The sequence below is a fragment of the Dipodomys ordii genome, unplaced genomic scaffold, assembly GCF_000151885.1.
Source record: "Dipodomys ordii isolate 6190 unplaced genomic scaffold, Dord_2.0 Scaffold2149, whole genome shotgun sequence".
Classification (NCBI taxonomy): domain Eukaryota; kingdom Metazoa; phylum Chordata; class Mammalia; order Rodentia; family Heteromyidae; genus Dipodomys; species Dipodomys ordii.
The window spans coordinates 1,242-2,624 of record NW_012269365.1 but is presented as its reverse complement, the minus strand read 5'-3'; positions in this window follow the sequence as shown (position 1 = coordinate 2,624).

Here is a 1,383-nt window from a genome sequence, read left to right as displayed (position 1 = left end):
GGAAAGACCGTGAGACTCCTATCTCCAATAAACCACCAGAAAACCGGAAGTGGCGCTGTAGCTCAAGTGGTAAAGCGCTCGCCTTGAGCTGAAGAACTGAGGGACAGCGCCCAGGCCTAGAGTTCAAGCCCCACGACCGACAAAAAAAAAAAGTCTCCTGGACTTTCCTGCCCCAGCTGGCTTTGAACTGTGATCTTCAGATCTCAGCCCCCTAAGTAGCTAGGATTACAGGCATGAGTCACTGGTACCTGGCTTGTTTAGGCAATTTTTATTTTGTTTTGTTTTGGGGTTTTTTGGGGGGTCCGATCATGGGCCTGAATTCTGGGCCTGGGTGCTGTCCCTCAGCTCTTCAGCTCAAGGCTAGCGCTCTACCACTTGAGCCACAGCGCCACTTCCGGCTTTTTTTTTTTTTTTTGCTTATGTGGTGCTGAGGAATGGAACCCAGGGCTTCATGCATGCAAGGCAAGAGCTCTACCACTGAGCCACCTTCCCAGCCCTAGGCAATTTTTAAAAAACAATCACTTGTCAGAATGTGATGGCTTGTGTCTGTAATCCTAAAAAGTGGCAGAAATCAGGGGGATCATGGTTAGAGGGCAGCCAAGACTGAAGAGTTAGTAAGACTCCCATTTTAATCAATAAGCCAGGCATATCTATATTATAGATTATTATATTATATTATATATTATTATATTATATTATATTATACAGGAAGCCACAGTAGGATGCTCAATGGCTGAGGCCAGACCCAGGAAAAAAATATGAAACCCCACCTGAGAAATAACTAAAACAAAAAAGGCCTCAACATGACTCAAGTGGTAGAGTTTCTGCCTAGGAAGTATGAGGAACTGAAATGAGACTCCAGTTTAAAAAATAAAAAAGGAAAGAAAAAAATACTAAACTTACTAATTTAGAAAGGTCATGGAATAGCCAGGCACTGGTGGCTTATGCCTACAATCCGCGCTACTCAGAAGGCTGAGAACTGAGGATCACAGTTTGAAGCTAGGGCAGAAAAGTCTGTGTGACTTATCTCCAATAAGCTACTTAGTAAAAGCCAGAAGTGGCACTGTAGCTCAAGTGGTTAGAGTTAGAACTCTTGAGTACAAAGAGGCTCAGGGACAGCGCCCAGGTCCTGAGTTCAGCCCCAGGACCAGCTAAAAAATTTTTTAAAAAGCTTGGCACCAGTGGCTCACACCCAACGCCTGTAATCCTAGCTACTCAGGAGGCTGAGGTCTGAGGATCATGGTTCAAAGCCAGCCCAGGCAGAAAAGTCAGTGAGACTCTTATCTCCAATAAACCACTGGAAAACTGGAAGTGACGCTGTGGCTCAAGCAGTAGGGCGCTCGCCTTGAGCTGAAGAGCACAGGGACAGCGCCCAAGCCAAGT